The following is a 20,794-nucleotide window of genomic DNA, read 5'->3' on the forward strand; positions in this document are numbered from 1 at the left end:
TCTCTCTCTCTCTCTCTCTCTCTCTCTCTCTGTCTCTGTCTCTCTCTCTCCTTTTCTTTTTACCCTGTCTCACTTCAAAAGTCAATTTTGCTTTTGACCACTGACTCCCTTAATTCACACTCCCCTTTTTCAGCTTTCTTAGTTTCTCTTATTCCATTCCCCTCCAACTTTCCTGTATCTTCCTCTCCAATATAAAAGCTCTTCCTTTTGTGTCTCTTTTAGATGAGATATTTTTCCCCATTCCACTTTTCCATTCCCCCTTCTTCTGTTGCATCCTTCTTCCTCACCACTTAATTTTTTTTTAAATCATCCTTTCTTTGTCAGCTTATTCTCATGCCCTCTGCCAAGATATACTCCTCCTAACTGGGATTTATTGGAAAAGACCTTGGTGTTGAAAAAAATTGAAGAAAAAAGGAAAAGGGGATGGATGGCAAAGGATCAGATGGACAGGTAGTGTCATGAAAACAATGAACATGAACTTGGACAGACTTTGAGAAATAGTTGAGGACAAAAGGGCCTGTCATGCTATGGTTCATGAGGTAATGAAGAGGTGAACATGGTTGAATGGCTAAACAACAATTTTTGTGTCTTGTTTACCAAATTTTTCATTCTTTTTTCATAATTTTATTGTATTACTTTCATTTCATTTCACCTCTACCTCTCTAATTTTATTTTTAAAAATTTGAACCCATTCAGAAATTATTTTATATTTGTATCCAATTCACATTTTTCTTTGGTGTTTTGCTTGCAGCTGTTTTGATTCAGTTGTCTTCCTATGAGGTTGTATCCTGATCTTCCCTGTCTCCATAGCAACTTCCCAGGTCTGGTTCTTTTTGCTGCTGTTATTGTTGGTTGTACATATTCCCATCCTGTTTCCTCACTTTTACCTTTATGCTAAACTTGGGCTCTGCTCCTAGAGTGAAGAGAACACTGTCCCTAGCTTCAAGTTTGTCATGATGCTGTTTTCAGAAGTTGGGGTTTCTGGAAATCTGTTAGTTTTCAGTTTTTCCAAAGTAGTATGATCCAAGGACAGGTGTGGTCATTGCTTTTCTGGCCTAAGAACTCTTTTTCATCCTGGAACTATGATCAGGGCCCCCATTTTTACAAGTTCCATTTCTCTTTTTGTCCCTGAAAATGTGATTCTGTTGAATAAGTTGAAGTGCATAATTGCAACAGACTACTATTGTGTTGTAAGAAATGATGAACAGGCTTATTTCAGAAAATTATGGAAAGACAAGACTTGCATGAAATAATACTGAGTCATACAAGAAGAAACAAGAGAATGTTATGTACAATAATAGCAATATTGCTTGAAGAGTAATTGTGAATTACTAAAGTTTTCTAAGTAATGTGAATATTCAAATCAACTACCAAAGACATATGAAGAAAAATTCCATCCACCTCCAGAAAAATAAGTGATATATAGAATTATGTGTTGTATGATGATAAACAGGTATATGTGTATGTATGTATGTGTAGGTGTACATACATACATGCACATAAAATATTGTTCTTCTATAATGCAAGTTGGGAAGAAGAGAAGAAAGTGTCTCAGAACTCAAAATGTAACAAAAAATAAAATGTTACACATATGTATGTGTGTATGTATATATGTATGTATTAAAGAAACTCTATTATGAAGCATATTAGAGAGACCTGATTGAAAAGACCTTCCTACGTGACTTTCTACTCTTTTTATAATTGTATTTATATATTTTATATTTAGTGATTGTTATATATTGCATATAATACTATAATATAATGCATTTGTTATATATTAATGTCACTTGGCATGCTTGATGAATAATGTTCACTGTTTACAAAGATGTCACAGCTGACTCACCAACATTAGGGTATAGACTGAATATGGTTCTCTCAATAACACTGATGAGTTTAAAGTGAACCAATTCAATGTCATGGGCTTCCTTTGAGAGTGAAGACACAGGTCCAAGGATACTGTCTCTGACTGTCAAACAGAGTAGAGCCAATTGGTGGACATGTAGCCAGACCTCATGGTGTCTGATTCTACCAGACCAAGTTAACCAGGTATCACTGTTGTCTGCAGTACATCTGGAGATTTATAGTCACCATCCATAGAAGAGACTAGTGTATATGTGTGTGGGGGCAGATTTAATTTTCTCTGTCTATGAAAAAAATGACAGTTTCTGGGATTTCCTGATGGCCCAAGATTCATAAGGGGATCAAACAATGTCTCTGGGCTCCTTTTAAATCCTCTACAGAATCATGCTAGAGCTTAAAAGACTACCATGGGCTTAGAGTGAAGAGAAACCTAGGGTCAAGGTTTAGCATTGGCCCTTATTTACTGAATGGGTGACCTTGGGCAAGTCACTGACTTTGTCATCTCTCAACTGAGAAGGGGTTCCCTTCATATTTTCATCTGTAAATCCCTGTGAGTTATATTACACTAAATTTCCCATTTTTTTTTTCAGGAAGGAAATGGAAGGAAATGGAAATCTCAACAACCTGGACAGCTATTTTTTTTCTTCTTCTATGTTTCTGCTTTTTATTGTTGTCTCTACTACTTTATCGATCATTGATTTTCTCCATGTGGCATTCTCTGCACCAACATAGAATCCAGCAAAGGAGTAAGTAATCTTTGAGATTATGGCCCACAATTTACCGAAATGAATTCCAACCGGCGATGAGGCTGGTTTGACAGGTCCTCCAGAGTAGACATAGGCCATGGCCAGGTCTCTGCTTGAACCCTTTGTAGCTTGGCAATGAAACCTTCTTAGGTTTGGGCTTCCTTGGCAGAGCCTTAGACCATACCTGGGGTCTGACACACCAGAAGGAGGCAGTAGAGGCCAAATTCGTGGGGGTTTTTTTGATGTTCAGTTATGAGGGTGGTATGTAATAATGACTTGGATTCTCGCAATATCCAATGATGACTTCTGAATCAACTCAATTCATCTCATTTAGATTTAATAACTCCCACATGCAGAGTATCTCATTCAGGCATTAGTATTTATTTTTTCTTTTCAGCAAAGATTGAAGTTCAAAAGTATTTTTTTCTGATTAATTCTTTGGAAACTAACAAGTCATAAAGTTTGCCAGTAATTGGTGGAGAGAGTAATGTTCTGAATATGAAGTCAGGAAGACCGGAATTCACATCCAGCATCAGACATGGATTAGTTGTTTGATCCTGAGGAAGCAAGTCACTCCACCTCTGCCTTGCCTTGGTTTCTTCAATTGAAAAATGGGGATCATAGTAGCATCTGCCTCATGGGACTGTGGTTAGGATCAGTGAGATGATATTGGCAGAATCTTTTGCAAACCTTGAAGGGTGATAAAAATACTAGTCGTTATTACAAATCGAGGAATCAGAGCCCTCTGTTTCTGGTCACTTTTGATGAGATGGACTTTGCAGATGATGCTGCATTTGTCTCATCCTCCATTCTCCCAACTCCTTCTTTCACTCACTCAATGCTCCTTTATTCCATAAAAGAACACTCAACTTAGAGAAAAAGGGATCTTAACTTCAGGCAGATTCTTCCATGCCCACGTCATCAACCTGGCCTGCTTTCTGCATTAACTCCCTGTACATATTATATTCCAACAGATTTGTCAGACAGTGCTTACCCTTTATGAAAATGGACTGGCGGCTTGATTTCTCCAGATGTTTTGTGATCTCATCTCTTATTCATGTCTCCAGGATTTCACCAGCCACAGGGGTCAGATGATTATCTGCTATTTATGTGATTTCCTGGTCCTTTTCTTAGTGCCTTTTTAGGGATCAGCCACTCTCTTTGGACTATCAATGCCACACATTTGCAAAGGAGATAGCTTTCAAAAACAATGATTGGACACTAAATGAACACTTTGCTTTCAGTTTCTTTATTAAAGATTCTAGAGATGATAACTCTCAGCTCTGATTTTGGTCTGCCTTTGTCTTGGTTTTTCATCCTAAACAAGCTTATGTTCCTTCTATTAAAAATAGTATTCCCAAGTCCCAAGTTCATCTCTGGCACCTGATTCCTAGTGATCAGGTGACTGAGTAAGCATTTATGAAATACCTACTATGTTCCAGGCAGGAGGCTGAGTGCTAGGGCTTTGGTTTCAAGGTGGTCACAGTCTAATGGCAGAGACAACATGCGAACAACTATATGCCTACTAGATAGAGACAGGCAAAAACATCAGTGGTGACCCAGTTTGGGGCCATTTTCTAGGTTAGTTCTCTCAGAAATCTCCCTGTGCCTTTGTGCATGACTTCCATCAAAGTCAATCAGTTAACAAAAGTTTATTAGATCTCTGCCAGGGGCTGGTGCTGAATAAACAGAAAAAGGCACTTTCCTGCCTTCAAAGAGCTTGCATTCTGCTGGGGCAGAGCATTTTGTCATTTTGTAAAATCTGGGAATTAATTACTCTAAGCACTCAGCAGATTTTACCATAAAAATAATTTATTTTTATATATTTTTTTCAAATTGACAAGTATTTTTAAGAATTGATCTGTCCCTCTAGCAAAGCTTCAGAAGCTTACCTATCCCTGATGGCTTTGTTTCTTTTGGACAGGCTTGACTTTGGATGTTTCCCTGCTCTCTTATGAAAGTCATCTTTGGCAATGAACAACAAAAGGCTGTGTTGTCCTTTAATATTCTGGCTCCTAACTGAACTATGGCCTTGACTAAGATCAAACTGCCTTTCTTGGTAATGCACCCACTTGTCCAGGACATGACAAGTCCTTCTGGATGAATAGTTCTTTTCTTCCTGTAAACTTGGTAGCAGAATGTGTTGAAGGATCCCCTTGCCTCGGTTTCCCCATACTCTAGCCATAAGAAATTTTCAAAGATAATGAAACCCAAACCTAACAATTAATAGCTTGAGCTCTATTACTTGCTGGAAAGAGAAACATTTTTTTCCTTAAAAAAATATCTATTTTACCTTAGCTGTGCTCATACCCTAAGGAGATCTTTTGTGAAGGGGAGAAATTTCAATTTGAATAAATAAACAAGTAGCACACCTATTGTGAGGGATGATGGGAAATTTTTCTGTTCTCAAAGTGTGTCATATTTGTATGCTCCAAACCCTTATTTACAATTTCTTGGGCTCCCTTTCCTGGGCATTTTTCCCTTGGGCGAAACACCCAGTACTGGAGGCAAGAAAAAGTTTTATTCCTAGGTCTTCTCATTCCCATTTAAGAAAAGATTCCATCAGGAAAATCACTGGGAAAGATTTGAGCCTGGACTCGATTTTAAGAGAGAAACAAAGCCCAGTGCTTACGAAAATCCACCCCTTCTCTCCACTCCCAGGACGGTTATTAATGCATAGGTATTCTTCAGGCTCTGATGACTTTCTCTATTCACCCCCAAGATACGAAGAGAGGACACACAAGCAAAAGTGAAGGAAAACCGAACCGAACCGAACCAAACCTCCTCCCGTCTGGCTACTCACCTGAATTAATCATCCCCTCGATTCCTCCCTCTGGTAAAAGTGAAATATTTTTCCTCATCACTTGTATTCAAACTTTACTGGGAAAGATGTAAATTCCAATTGCAAACCTTTTTGGATGGAAACTGGATTGACATTGAGAATCTTCCGCTGCAATCCCAACTAGTTATCTCAACCTGTTGGATTTTCCTCCTCCTCCTCCAAAAGTCATTATTTTAGTGGAGATCTGAATTGTTTGTTACATGACTGTCTCTGATGACTCTGACTCACAGTTAAGAAGCTGCAGGATATTAATATTAACAATGTAAATAACAGGCAAGTCAACAGAGAACCCAAGATCTTGTCTCTAATTTTCAAAGGATATGCTTTACTTAACTAAGGCTAATTAGCTGTGATCTCCACATAAGCAAGGAAAAATATGCATTTGCTTTCACATTTCAGCAGACATGCTTTTGCAAAGGGAACTTGTAATCACTCACCAAATTTTTAGAAATGTACACACATTTCCCTTTAGCTTTTAGTGGGTGTCTCCTCTGAAGCCTGCTTGGGAAGAGGTGTGCTCTCCCCACCGAGCAGGCTTCCATCTGCTCTCCAAGGCTTGCCTTCTCCAGCTTGTTTTCTGTTGTAAGACAGCTTACTTAGTGTTCTGAAAGTCATGGTTAATTTTGAGCTTGTTTTCATCAGGGGCTTTCTGCAGAGGCAGCTTGTTGGCTTAATTCCTTAACCTTGTAGTCTTTGAGATGCTGTGGATATCATGTGGTATTAAGAAATATAAAAATGCATAAACAAAGGAGAAGGCAGGATGATGTTATGGCTTAGAACATCTCCAAGCTCCAACCCTTGATGCTGACAGCTGCCCCCTCCCCTTGGTTTAAAGTAGATTGAATACGTCTTCGAGGTTCTCATTGTAATCATTCTGTCATGGTTTATTTTCTTTCTATGACCTACTGTGTGTGTATGTGTATGAGTATATAGGGGTGTGTGTGTACACACATACATTTCTGTGCATGTACCTCTAGATGCATATATGCAGTGAGCTCTTTCCTGAGCTAGGCCCAAAGCAAAGCCCCAACACAGACTCTGGGTGCTTTCCTAGTTGGACCAGGGTGTGAGCGGATGCTTTGGATCCTGATCCTGATCCTTCAGGCCTCCCCCCTGCCCAGGGCTGCTCCAGCCTCACCAATTCAAGCCATGATTTAGATTCTTTACAGACACTCTCCTTTTCTTCCACGATTGTTGTTGCATTTGCATAATTGATCTGCTGCATTGTCACTTCTAGTCAAAGGTGTCATTGAAAAATAAAATTTCATGTCAAATCCAGAAATACAACTTTTAAGAAAACAGACCAGACTTGATAGGATTTTGTCATGGTTTCTTTAACACCTTACAGGTAGCCAGGATAGTTTTGGACAGTGTTGGGGGGGGGGTTGAATGGGTGAGGCTGGAGCAGCCCTGGGGGGGGGGGAGGGGGAAGAGAAGGTGGCTCCACAATCCATGCAAAGTACATTCTTCCCTTCAGAAGCCCAAGGAAGACCTGAATGAGTCCAAGAAGATCTGCTGACACCCTCTGGGGGCTCCCTAGGGATGGAGACAAGAAACTCCACCTGCCTGGACCCAGAGCCTTTGGAAAAGAAACAAACACACCCACGAATGCAAACACACACACACACACACACACACACACATACACACACACGACTTGGTAGCATGGAGAAAGAAAAGAGGGACTTGGAACTCACTAATGTTTCATGGTTTCCATTAGGTTTACAAAATGCTTTGGAGATATGTAGCTCTGGACAGGACCTTAGAGGTCATCCCATTAAACCTTTCTTTTACAGATGAGGAAACTGAGACAAACAAAGGAATTAGCTGCAAAGTGGCAAAGTCAGGATCTGCACCTGGGACCTCTGATTGGAAGTCCAACCCTCTTTCCTCTTTAGCAAGAGTTCTGACTTGCAATCCTCAGCCATTCATCCAATAGAATGGATGGTGCTGAACTGGGGACAAATCTAGGGTCCAAATCGGGAAGGGCCTCCAGAGGCCACATGGTCTGACTCATTGGTTTGGCAGATAAGGACACAGAGGAGCTGCTAGATGGCCCAAAGTCTGTTGGATCAGAACAGCAACAATATGCATGTCACGTGTCATACTCGAAGCTTTTGCAAAACAGTGCTGTGTAGCTGGGAGTCCAAGAAGGGATTATTCTCTTTTTTCTAAAGAGGAAATTGAGACCAAAACACAGGGCCAGGAGTAAGAGAGCCAGACCCTGCCCCCAATTCAGGGCTCCTTCTACCACCCCTCCACTGCCCCCTGTAAATTTGTGAGGCTGATGTTAAGGGACGCATTTACTATATCCAAAACATCACTTTGTAAAATTGAAAAGAAAAATATTTTATTAAATTGAGTCAATAGAGATGCATGTTTTTGACTCTCTTGGAGGTTATGTTGTTTCCATGGATCCCTCCAATATCCCCTAAGAAGTAGGTTGTGCTATAGTCCAAGATCACACCACTAGTGTCTGACACAGAATTTGAACACAGGTCTTCCCAACCTCTAAATCTACTACTCTGTCAGTTGCAGATATAGTGGAATCCAGGCCTGGTGTTACAGAAAGAACGTCTTTACATACCTTGTGAGTACTGACCTGACAAGACTAACCGAAAATTATTTGAAGAGACAGTGCTCCACACTTCACTCCTCTAGGCATTGAGGTGGTGGCCTATGGGTGTGGCATGCTGCATCCTGTCAGTCATGGTAGATATGTGATGTGGCTTGACTTAAAAACCAAAACAACAACAAGGAAACATTCTATGTTTGATGGGAAATTATTGTAAAGAGGCAAGGATAGCACAGTATGGAAAATGTCTCTAAATCATTTAAACATAAGATATTTTTCATCCCAAAGTCTCAGGACAATGAAAGTTTCTACTATTGACTAGGCATTGTAGAAATCCCTTTCACTGGCAAACCTCTTTCTTCAATACACACAGATACACACACACACACATGCACACACACACATATACACACACGAGATCCTACAATCAGATATATACAATCCCATAGACAATCCCACAATTGCTTGTATATACAACCCCACAATCCCATCACCCCCCCACAATTATATACATATATACAAGCCCATAATTACACACAAGCAATCCCACAACCCCATAATCCCACATGCATAAAACAAGTACCCAAAGAGAGATTGGAATGACAGCATAAAAATACCAAGAACAGAAATGTAGGCTGCCCTAGTCCAACTGAGTGCCTCTCCCCATGCCCATATGTGCTAGGGATTTGAGATTGTGCTTTCTGTGGCCACTTTTACATCATCAAATGGATGCATCCTCCCCGTTAGCAGATAGAAAGAACCATGTTTGGCAGCAACTAGTCAGCCCTCAACTCATTTGACCATTCTGAGTTTGGTTGTGGCTGGCGGCTTCTCCCCTTGGTTCCCACTGTGTATCCTGACTGAAAACTCACTGGCTGGATACCTGCCTCCCTGTGTTTGAGAGACGTGAAATTCCTGAGCTGTGGAGTGACGCCCAGTGGGCGGACCGCCAAGTCCCCAAGTTTGCATGGCAGAGAAGCAGTTCAATCGCCTTGACCTGCTCCTCCAGGGAAACAAAGAAGCATAGTTAGTGTCGTGACACAAGCAAATTCTTTAGTGAATAGATTATGAAATGTAAAGAAGGGAAGAAAAAACCCATTGTTCTGATGCTCTTGGGAAGTGTGGCGGCTGTTTGCAGGCAGCTGTGGACATGCAGAGGGTTCAGTTTTCCCACAGATTCCACAATGCTGGACGTATTGAGTAGGGAAGAAAAGGAAAAAGGAAAAACTTAGATGCCCTAAAATCTGTGAACAACTTTTCCCTGTCCTTTTTTTCATCTGGAAACATTTGCACTCAATGGGCTTCTTTCCAGCTGCGTATTTGACTGAACCGAATACGGTGAGCATTATGGCATGAATGTTGATTCACATCCCGGGCAACAGCATCAACAGAGAGCAGGCACAAAGAGAACAGGATCTCTGGTCAATGCCTCTTTCCCAGTCTATGGGTGCCTGACATCCTGCACAGTCAGGATGCTGAGTCCAGAGAAATGCTGAAAGGGGACAAGTAGGGGCAGAACCTCACTCACATCCAGGCATGAAATGCACCTTAAGGGCCTACTATGTGCCACTGTGATAAGTCCTGGGGTAGAAAGAAAGGCAGGAACAAATACAGTCCCTCTCTCAAGGATGTGTGGTAGGTCATCTAACTGTCTTATGGGGAAGGGGCAAGACAACATGCCAACAGTTATTTATGGACAAGATTTCTGCAGAGAGAGAGCTGAGCATTGGCATTGAGGGGCAGGGTCAGACATTGGGTAGGTCATTCTAGGCCACTAACTTCTTGGGAGAAGAGTTGATTGTGGAGCCAGAACGGGGGTGGATGATGGGGGAGGGAGGCATTCCAAACCCAGTCACTAGTTTTGACTCTTTCCTTCTTCCCTGAAGCTGAAGAAGGCTGAGTAGCTAAGGGCCTCTGGGGAGGGGAGGACATCTCCTGTCAGTCATTGTCTCTCCCTCCCCATTTAGAATGGAAGGCTTATTTCTTTCCTCCTGCTTGTATTTATTTTTTCCAGTGTTTAACACAGTACTAGCATATAGTAGGTGCTTAATAAATACTTTTAACTTGACTTAAAAGGGTGAGGAGAGTGAGCCACCAGAGATTTAAGAGACAGAATCCACACAGCCCCCTTGACCTGGCCCAACAGTGGCAGAGATTTGGACTCATCTAATCTTTGGCCAAGCTTATTAAAAAAAAAAAAAACTTAGTGGGACAGCTGCTAGGTAGAAATTAAGGCTGTTCTGACCCCACTGTCCTGTGAGACTGAAAGAGTCTAGTGGCAAATCTGGCCCAGAGTCTGGGGGAAATTGATATAACTTTAGCTCTTGTCACTTCTTGGTAAGTATTACTTTGAAAAAGCTTATTGATAGTAAACAAATATTATCAGACTCAGTCATGGAGGGGGTGGAACATATCAAAATGGAAATTCCAGCTGGTAACATTTGACCAGGACAGCCTTGGCCTCTTGGGGAGCTTTTGAACCCCAAGGAGGAAATGTAACTGACTTCCCTATAGGAGAGGGAGCCTAGTATGTTGCCAAAGAAATTGTTCCACCCCTGTGCTCTTTTGCCTTTGCATCATCTCTTTCTCTGAGAACCCTTCAACATGTAACCTCTTTATTTTTCCAGTTCTTCCTCACTTGTCCCCTTCACTCACTTTTTCCTCCCACCTTAATGGGTCCACTTGCCTTTCCCAAAAAGTCCTCCTCATTTCCTACCTCCAGATCTTTGCAAAAATGGAACCTGAGGTCTATCTTGTGGCCCTTCTGTAATGTAATGGAATGGAATGGAAGGCAATTTCCCAAGGTTCAGAATACCAGCATAGGGGCTCTCCATTTTATTCAGTGAAAAAACCAAGAACAGAGAAGATCAAAACATGACATCATTCAAAATACAGCATTTACTAAGTGTGATTAAATAATCTCCAAGTACTACCCCACCCCAGGACCTTCCAATCATTCAATCAATTACAAAGTCCCTGGTCTAAATACTTCTCCACCCCTAGGCTGTACCTTCATTTAGTCCACCACAAAGCCTCTCTTCTCAAATGGAGATTAGTTTCCAATCTAAGTAAAGTACATTCATTTGTTCAACCATAGAACACAAAAAGGTCAAAAGTTCCCCACCCCTGGATCATAATTGAATCTACCCCAGAGTTACATCAAGTTTAAGCACAGCACTTAATACCCATATGGAGGTCTTTTCTTCATCTTGACATGAGGCAAGTTCTCAGCAATCTTAGTTCCTGCGGAGACAAGGCTTAGCAAGGCTACAAGATACATTGCCAGTCTCTTCATTAATTCATCCTCTGTCTGCAGAACAGTCCTAGAACCCCTGAAAACATTAGCAAAACCCTCTCCCAGGATTTCTGTAAACATACAACAAGAAAATCCTTCTTCAGGGCTTCTGAACCAACAGAAAGTTTCCCAGACCCCTGCAACAACAGCACTGTCCTTCACCAGTGGAAAGTATTCACTCTCTGTCTGCAGGACAGTCTCAGTAGCTCTGAACCAACAGAAAGGTTTCCAGACCCCTGCAACAACAGCACTGCCCTTCACCAGTGGACAGTATTCACTCCGTCTGCAGGACAGTCTCCAGACCCCTGCAACAACAGCACTGTCCTTCACCAGTGGACAGTATTCACTCTGTCTGCAGGACAGTCTCCAGACCCCTGCAACAACAGCACTGCCCTTCACCAATGGACAGCATTCACTCTCTGTCTGCAGGACAGTCTCAGGAGCTCTTAGCCAACAGCCAGGTTCCAGGACTTCTTCAACAAAAGGACTGTCTTTCACCAGTGGACAAATCTGGCAAAACAACATCAAAACAGACAGACAAAGCACCAGCAAAACAGCCATGTCTCCTCAGTCGTTGGCATCTCAGGGGGCAGGTCTCAAAAGTCCAGGGCAATTCAAAGTGGCCCCCCAGCAATTCTCTTAGTCTCTCTCTCTCCACGAGGTGCTGCTTCCAAAAAGTTCTTCTGCCTCTCTCTTGTCTCTCCAAATCTATGTCACCAGCTCCTCCCAGTTCAGGACTTTCTTTTCACATCAACAAGCCCATCCCACAGGTGGGATTAACAAGCTCTGGGTTTTAACACAATCAGTTTGAAAACCAAGCCAATACAGGGGAATCTTTAATTGCCATTACTATCACACCCTCTTCTCCTTCTCTTCTTGGAAGCCCTACCTCCTTTTACCCTCCATAGTAGCTCCTCATTCCCTTTGTTCAGCGTGTTCAGATGAGAGGCTGAATTTGCCCAGGCGGCCAGGGATTGTTTTTGTCATGCTTTCACATTTCCCCTAAACCTAGCAGTGTCTAGCATATTACAAACTCTTAACAAATCTCTCTTGGGTTAAATGGTTTGGGTCAGAAACACAGAAGCATAGAATTTCAAACACAGACTCAGAAGGGGGGGGCGGTGCTAAAGCCAACTAGGACCATCTAGGAGAGTTGATCATAAAATTTTCAGTGTGCTTATTTATATCTCAGAAATTGGCAAAAGCCATAAATCAGTGGGTCTTATTTTATCATTTTGTTGATTGTAAAGACTTAAGGGAGTGAGGGAAGAATGTTAATGATGAAGATCAAATTAAAAAATGTATTGGCATACATATCCTCCCAGAGAGAAGGTTGTTAAACATTTGCCAGTACAACACTGTCCCAAAGTTAGAACCCAACCCCTTGTTTTATTGGGAGGGAAAACCAAAGAACAACCTCAAGTAAAAAGAGGTTCATTGACCTGCCCAAGGTCTCAAGACTAGAAAGTGTCTGAAATGGGATTTATATTTAGGTCTTCCAAATACTGAGAGAAATACTTTACCATAAACATCTTTCCACTGAACACTTTCAAACAAGGGGAAAGCTAAGGCAAAGCTCAAAGAACTCCATAAAGAAGGAGTACATAAAACGAGCCTTAGAGGTAATTAAAAAATATATTTTTCCCCCAGTGAACATGTTTGCGGATTCCATTTTTTTCTTACATGTTAATTGAATTCCATTGGCCGAACCGCTGTCTGCAAACCCCAAAAGTTAGTTTCTCTGGAGATTTATCCAAAGCATAGGAAACATTTTTTGGTAGAAATTTTTTTTATTTCTTTTTTTTTGTGGGGGGGGGGTGAAGGTAGAGCAGTTGGGCTTAAGTGACTTGCCCAAGGTCACATGGCTAATTTTTTGTGTTGTGTCTGAGGCCAAATTTGAACTCAGGTCCTCTTGACTCTAGGGCCAGTCCTCTATTCACTGTGCCACCTAGCAGCCCTGAAACATTGTGTTTTTTTGTTTGTTTGTTTTATAATGAATTCATTCTCAGGCTCCTCCTACTTGTGGCTGTGATTCCTGGACCCCTTCTGCAGGAGAACAGAAGCATTGGGTGATTGAAGGGTCAGGATTACGAGGAAATGTGGAAGTGGCTTTCTACTGTTGCTACTGCTACTGTTGCTACTTTCTCCAGCTGTTGCTGCTGCCGTGTCTCCTGTTACTTTCTACTGTTTCTGAGGCTGCTGGCATCGCTACTGTTACTTTCTACTGCTTCTGCAGCTGCTGCCGTTGCTACTGTTACTTTCTACTGCTTCTGCGGCTGCAGCTGCTGCTGCTGTCCTCTGCTTCTGCTCTCTGTGGCCTCAAGGGTGGACTCTAAGATTCACAACTCAGAGGAATTTTTTCAAGAAGATTCCTGAAGAAGAAGGAAGTTCCACTGATTGGAAACATGATTCCACATGATGCTGATTGGCACCATGTATCTTAGAGTTGTGTTATGTGATTTTATAGCCCCAGTCTTTCTATTTAAATATGTACATTTTGTGTTATGTATCTAAAATATGTATGTATACACCAATGTGCTGGACCTGGAATCAGGAAGACGTGAGTTCAAATCCAGCACCAAACATTAGAAACTGTGTGACCAAGTCACTTAACTTTTTTTTCCTCAGTTTTTTTCTCTGTAAAATGATTTGGATGAGGCAAACTCTTCCAGTATCTTTGCCAAGGAAACCCCAAATGTGGTCACAGAGAGTCAGACATGACTGAAAGGACTGAATAACAAAGGGGCATGCCAAATCTAAATTTGTTCAGAAACCTATCCTCTTCAGTACCCAGTGCTTTGGACACAATATCCCTCTAAACTTACTATGATGTGGGTAGGAAGGACCTCATCCCAGTCATTTTGCAGATGGAATGACTGAGGCCCTCTGGGCTTTGCTGAATAATCTGAAATCCCAGTCAGGCAACTGCAGTGGGGCCTCTAGATGAAGACCATCCTCAAATATTTGAAGAGATGATTCTTGATGCAAGGTTTAGACACATTGTACAAGGCTTCAGAGGACAGGACAAGGGTCAAAGAGCAGAAGCTGTAAGATGAGGCTGGACAGACAGGAGGAAAACACAATAAAACTTGTTAGTGTTAGACTAGGCCCAAAGTGGAGTGAGCTGCTTCCATGGATAGAGGACTCTGTAGAGTTTGAGTGACCCCTAGTCTGGGAGAGAACATAAAGGCTTTTTGTTCTGTTCAGTAGATCTAGGTGAATAGGGAATGGTCAAATTCCAAGTTTAGGCAATAGCCTAGTTTAGTCCTTGGCTGCTGGGGCTTATACATTGACATTCGCCATAAAAAAAAAATTACTGTGTTTAACCCTAAAACCTATCTGTATTATGCCAGAGCATCATAATTTCCCAGGAAAAGGGACCTGAGTAGGAGCTGGGGCCTGAACAAGAATCTGCCGAGAGGAAGTACTGAGCCTGGTCATCGGGGCTCTCAGGGAGGGCCACTTCCTCTTCCTGAGACCACACAGTCCACCTTGTACAGTCCTCACCAATAGGGCATTGTTCTTCCATCAAGCCTAAATCTGTCTTTTTACAGTTGGCACCCTCTAAAAAACACTGAGTAGATGGAGAGTTTAATCCAGAACAAGGCAAACTCCCTGTAATCTCCCTTCGAGAAGCCCAGAAACTCTTGTCCTAAAACAGAACCATCTCTTTCAAAGCACCATGTAACCACGTGTGTGTCTCTCACATACATATTCATAGGTGCTTTATGTTATATATATAAATATATATATATTAATGTGTAAATATACATACACATATGCATAAATTGTGCTTGTTGAGAAAAATTGCCAAGTTGGTTTGGTAATTCTTTCCTGTTTCAGGAAATTAGCCTTGCACCACCAGCTTTGCATTGAAGTTGAGAGGCCGGCCTGATGGCCTGTGCACTGAGCAGCTCTCAATCAGCTGTCAGACATTCCTGGTTGCTCCAGAATGCACTTTGATACAAGGGATCCCATCTCTCCCCATTTATCACTGGACTCGGCCCTATTGATTCAGTATTGACTCACAGGTCGCCCATTTGTCTCACACTAGGAAAGGTGACAAGTATAGACACTGCTTTCCTTGGGGGATATGGCAAGACTGAAAGCCACCGAAATTTGTCTTTCAAAGATCCTCTCATTAAAGCACATTTCTTAAGCCTTGATCCAAGGGGAAGTGTAACTTTCAACCTTGTGCCCTTTAGTGCTTTGGAAAGAGGAAACAAGAAATGTCAGACAGCTAAGTCAATTCTATCCAATTCAATAAGTGTGAGTGTGTGCTCCATACCAGGAACTGGGCTGGGTGAAGGTAATAATGAGGCAAAGGCCAACAGTGCCTGCCCTCACTGAGCTTACATTTAGGGAGGTGGAGTAGGATGAACAAGGCCTGGAGAGACATGTGCTTAGACACAGGCAGCTAGGTGGTAATGATGTCAGAAAGACTCAACTTCATGAGTTCAAATCCATCCTCAGACACTTATCTGCTGAGTGACCCTGGGCAAGTCAATTAACCCTGTTTTCTCTGTTTCTTCATTTGTAAAATGAACTGGAGAAGGAAATGGCAAACCACTCCAGTATCTTTTCCAAGAAAACTCCAAATGGGGTCATGAAGAGTTGAACATGACTGAAATGACTGAACATGGCTATCCACAGACAAATGCATGCAATACATATACTTTTAATAGTTTCAATAGGGAGACAATTGGAGGTGTGAGGATAGAAGGTAGAATGTGAGCTGTGCTTTGAAGCTAGAAATTCCAAGAAACAGAGGAAACCTTGATCTACCCATTCCTTAGAGGAATGTGATTTTCTTTTAATTTAATTTTCTGCTTATGTAAAGATGAACAACTTTTTTTTTATTCAACACAAGTTATTGAAAAACCTTTGTTCTGCTTTTAGCCCAAGTATACTAAGTGTATACTGCCCAAGGCAGGGTCATGGAAAAGAACAGGGTATTGTAACAGGAGTGAGGAAGACCCAAGTTCAAACCTTGCCTTGAACAGATGCCTGCTGTGTGGCCCTGGAAACATCTGTTAAGCCTCCATTTGCTTCAGAAAACACTCTTGGGTTTCTCTATAGAAATTGGTTACAATGTACGTGGATGGAGTGAGTTTCTAAGCAAGGAGTTGGCTAGGCTGCCAAAATCATAGAACCTTGGGATAGTTGTGTAAATATGAAGGTGCCAAAAGTAGATGTTTCACTTTCGAATGTCAGAGCCCCTCACAAGGCTGTTGTAGAACTCAGCATCTGTAGAGTAGATGGAAATAAGACAAGTAGATAGACAGATATATAGATAAATAGATAGATGATAGATAAATAGATAGGTAGATAGATGGATGATAGACAGATAGATAGATAGATAGATAGATAGATAGATAGATAGATAGATAGATAGATAAAGCATGTATTGTGATGCATTGTGTTAGCTCTGTGCCAGGTGAATGATCTGAATCTATCCCAATCCCAAATCAATCTTCTGAAAGTCTCTTTTATTTATATACTAGACCCTGGATATAAATTCATTTTTTCCATGTGTCCATTTTGTCTTCTTTACCCATACCTTATACTCCCCCCCCCAAAAAAAAGAAGAGTAATAAAAAATTCAAGTTGATAAATCAAGCTATGAGGAAGTAGATTCGGGTTATTTAAGGGCTGACACTAATATACAGGCAGCTCTAAACTGGCCTCTGGTTTGGAAGACCATCACAGAATGTTCAAGTTGAAAGAGCTATCAAAGCATTCTAGCCTAACCTGGAAGCCCGATTCACTATGTGGTCTAGCTGCCAAGGAATGAGTCCGCTTTCTCCTGACGCTCTTCAGGGGCAGGGTACACATTATTTTCTATGAGGCTCACACACTGACAGACTGGGTGCCTGGAGAGGGGGCTCCATTTCCTCAGTGTGCTTGGGACATCCCTGAGGACTTGGAAGGATGATTTCTAATGCTAGAACTGATAAGCCCCCTAAAGTTATTTGCCATCCTGATTTTCTTTCTTTTTTAAATTAATTAATTAATCTATTTATTCATTTATCTATATATTTATTTTTAGTTTTCAACATTTGCTTTTTAAGATTTTGAGTTCTAAATTTTCTCCCCTCCCGAAGACAATGAGCAATCTGATATAGGCTATACATATACAATGATATTAAATATTTTGTGGGTAGCATTTGCCAATGTGAGTCTTTTGGAATTGTCTGAGATTATTGCATTACTCAGAAGAGTTAAATCTAACAAAGTCAGTCATCATACAATGTTGCTGTTTCTGTGTGCAATGTTCTTCTGGTTCTGCTCACTTCAGTCAGTATCAGTTTATATAAGTCTTTCAAGGTTTTTCTGAAATCTGCCTGCTCACCATTTCTTATGCAATAATGGTATTCCATTATATTTATATACCACAACTTGTTCAGGCATTCCTCTATTGACCGGCACCCCCTCTATTTCCAAATCTTTGTCACCACAAAGAGAGCTGCTATATATATTTTTGGTATATATGGGTCCTTTTCAATTTTTTATGTTCTTTTAGGGATACAGATCTAGAAGTGGTGTTGCTGGATCAAAGGGTATGCACAGTTTTATAGCCCTTTTAGCATAGTTCCAAATTGTTCTGCATAATTGATTAGATCAGTGCACAACTCTACCAACAATGCATTAGTGATCCAATTTTCCATCATCTTCTCCAACATTTATCATTTTCTTGATCTGTCATAGGAGTTAGCCAATCTGAAAGGTATGTCATGTACCTCAGAGTTGTTTTAATGTGCATTTCTCTAATTAATTTTGTTTTAGAACATTTTTTTCATATGACTATAGATAGCTTAGATTTCTTCATTTGAAAACTTCCTGTTCATATCCTTTGACTATTTATCAATTGGGGAATGACTTATATTCTTATAGATTTGACTCAGTTCTCTGTTTATTTTAGAAATGAGGACCTTAGCAGAGAAACTGGCTATAAAAATTGTTTCCCACTTTTCTACTTTCCTTATAATCTTGGTTGCATTGACTTTGCTTGTACAAAAACTTTTTAACTCCAAATAATAAAACTTATGCACTTTGCATTTCATGATATTCTCTGTCTCTTGTTTGTTCATAAATTCTTCCACTCTCCATAGATCTGACAGGCAAACTATTCCTTTCTCTCTTAATTTGCATATAGTTTCACTCTTTATGTCTAAATTATGTGCCCATTTTGACTTTATCTCGGTACGCAGTGTAAGATATTCATCTATGCCCAGTTTCTGCCATATTTTTTTACAGTTTTCCTAGCTGTTTTTATCAAATAGTGAGTTCTTATTCTAGAAGCTGGAGTCTTTGGGTTTATCAGATAGTAGATTACCATAGTCATTGACTATTTTTACACCCAACTTCTTCCATTGATCCACCACTCTATTTCTTAGCTAGTATGAAGTAGTTTTGATGGCTGTTGTTTATGGTACAGTTTTAGACCTGGTATGGCTAGGAAACCTTCCTTTACATTTCTTTTCATTAATTCCCTTCATATTCTGGACCTCTTGTTTTTCCAGATGAATTTTGTTATTATTTTTTCTAGCTCTATAAAATAATCTAACTTATCTAACTTATTCATGTGAAATGAGTTTTGCAATTGTGCTCATATAGTTCCTAGGTTTGTTTTGCCCTTGTGATTTTCAATTGATGTCAAAGAGTTGGCCAGACCCAATTAGCTTTTATAAATAGCTACTTATTATGACAATATGATTAGTACATAGTATCACTACTTCCAAAATAAAAAAAAATAAAGCTTGACACACACCCTCTCATGAGGACATAGAAAGTCGAGGGCAAGTTTATAGACCATATGGTCTTCTGTGATTTCCTTCAGATATTCAGAATCTTAGATGCTGGGCTCTTTGTAGAGCCATGATCTGTTGTTCTCATCACATTTACTCTATCTTTAATTACTGAAATAGACACCAACATCAGCCCTCCTAAATACAAATCTGGGGGCACATGGAGTATTCAAGAAGGCCTAACATCTCTGGTGGGATCACTTGCCAACCCCTTTTCAGGGCTGCTCATGGACCTTTGGGGTCTTTCACCTGTGAGTCTAAGAAGCTGTAACATTTGCAGAGGTCACAACCTGGTAAACCACCTTGGCAGAAGGGCTTAACCAGGTTGTGATTAACTAAGGGGCTTCAAATCCAGCAGTGAGTGAGGGGGGCATCTATGCCAAGCATGTGAAGAATTAGCCCCAGTAGAATGGGTAGATGAGAACAGTTTGTGCCAATAGTCATGAAGGGGCTGAAACAGGGGCTATGGAGAGCCTAAAGGTTGTTCAGGTTAAGACACCAAGGTCATCTACTGAATCCTGAGCCATCACCAAGTCTTGACTTCTGTCTTGTCACTGGACTCTGATAACTCTGGAAGAGAAAGTGAAGCAGATGATATTGTGCAGCTCTGCCTCACTCCCAATTCACCCAAGAGCCAAGTGAACACCCTGTGATGTCACTGATACTCTTCAAAAATGAAGGACAGACAACAAAACTTTTAGGAAACAAATGAGAAAGTCGATCTTATGGCCCTCCACGTTTCCCAAGGTCCTTCTCTTGTCAAGGGGTATGTGGCTGAGACAGAGGCTCGCACAGCCTTTCTAATGACTTTCTTCTCTGAGGCTAAGTTGCCAGATGCTCATGAGCTACTCTGCTATTTTACAGACATCCCCAGGGCACGAGCAAATGTCCCCCACCAGTCTGAACATGCTTCTCATACAGCATCACCATAGTTCTCCAATAGCTTTCAAAGATATATATATATATGTATATATATATATATATATATATTTGAGATATATATATATTTGAGATATATATATATATATATTTGAGATATATATATATATATAGATATAGTGATCAGACTATTTTGCATTTACTCAAATGCCTCTAACTGCTTATTTCAAAAGGCATTTGTTCAGGTATCAGCATCAGCAACATCTTTGCAATCACTTCAATATGAGTGAGATGATTTGATTGATTTATTATTTATTTGTATGATATTTTTACAAGGAAAAGCCCACTTCACCCAGGACAGCCCATTTCACCTTTGGATAGGTTCTGTTGTTAGAAACATTCTTCTGGCATCAAGCCAAACTCTGCCATATCTCTATGCTGTTTCCAGTTCAGTCCCTTTCTTTCATGGCTGCCCATCTCCCCACAGACAGAGAAGAATCCATTCAGGGTCCATCTAATTGAATTCACTTTCCAGGACTGTGCCACCAGATCAAACAAGATAATGCATGTGAAGTGATTTGCAAATGTTAAAGTACATAATTAATTAATGTTTGAAAGGCACGAGCCAAAGACCTAGACACAGGATACAGCTCCTGAGGGATCCCTTCCCATGACCGCTGACTCCAGGAACCAGAGTGCAAAGCCTGGTACCATGACCTCCAGCTGGCCTCCTCCTTTCAGGGTTACTTTGGTGCAGCAATGGTACCTTCACTGCATCAGCTACTTTGT

General features: G+C 40.9%; 2 long non-coding RNA genes across 2 annotated transcripts in view; one reads left to right on the forward strand and one right to left on the reverse strand.

The window, feature by feature from the left end:
- Nucleotides 1–20,794, forward strand: part of LOC138172123 (uncharacterized) — a 1,064,577-nt gene that overhangs the window by 160,487 nt on the left and 883,296 nt on the right. The window lies entirely within an intron of this gene.
- LOC138172056 (uncharacterized) lies at nucleotides 2,308–6,126 on the reverse strand. The gene is made up of 3 exons (XR_011171032.1): nucleotides 5,886–6,126; nucleotides 3,601–3,804; nucleotides 2,308–3,296 (listed from the first exon to the last, which is right to left on the reverse strand). It is a non-coding gene; the product is annotated as an uncharacterized lncRNA (long non-coding RNA).

This window comes from Petaurus breviceps, unplaced genomic scaffold (assembly GCF_028583685.1).
Source record: "Petaurus breviceps papuanus isolate PSGF00001 unplaced genomic scaffold, PetGlider_PUasm1.0 490, whole genome shotgun sequence".
Taxonomy (NCBI): domain Eukaryota; kingdom Metazoa; phylum Chordata; class Mammalia; order Diprotodontia; family Petauridae; genus Petaurus; species Petaurus breviceps.